Source organism: Macrobrachium nipponense, chromosome 35 (assembly GCF_015104395.2).
Source record: "Macrobrachium nipponense isolate FS-2020 chromosome 35, ASM1510439v2, whole genome shotgun sequence".
In the NCBI taxonomy this organism is placed as follows: Eukaryota; Metazoa; Arthropoda; class Malacostraca; order Decapoda; family Palaemonidae; genus Macrobrachium; species Macrobrachium nipponense.
Genome location: NC_061096.1, coordinates 57962081 through 57962795, shown reverse-complemented (window position 1 = coordinate 57962795; position 715 = coordinate 57962081).

The window sequence follows — 715 nt, the reverse complement described above, 5'->3', positions numbered from 1 at the left end:
CCTACACTTGCAAACACTGGCCTCTCTCCTTTCCTGGCAAATGTTAATACATTAAGCTGTTTCTTCGGTTAATAAACAACTTAATTATATTAATATTAAATCTCTTCTATTCTGGAGCATATCTATTCACTTTCGAAACCCATAGCTTGAAATTCATCTCTCTCTCTCTAATTAGCGTATCCCCTAATAGCTATTTGACTTCAGATAAAAAAAAAAGGGTGGGGGAACACTGCTTTGTTGATGAATGAAAAAAGTTACTAATCAAAACGTAGATGCGATTTTACCCATGAATAAGGTAGGAACACAGAAGCAGATCCGTGAACGACAAATTGGGAACTCCCTTGCATATATTCCATATCTTGTATAAAAGTATTTTCCTTCTAAGACTTCTACAGCTCCCAAGAGTTTTGGAAATAGTATGAATAACTATTAATATTAATATTATTTATGTTTTCATGTTCCGTTGAAATATTGATTATTCGTTAATTTTCGTCTCGGGAAATCTCCAGTCTCCAACACGTGATATTCCTCGAGTGATAAACATCTGCTTGTTCACATTCTCATTACTCGCTTCATTGACTGCATCAGCATTTGATACCTCGTTAGCATTTTAAAGTCACCTAGAGGCTAAACCACCCCATGTCCAGTAATATACAGATGAATAACATGAATTTATTCCTTCCAATTAAGGAATAGCGATGCGAACACGCTGTTG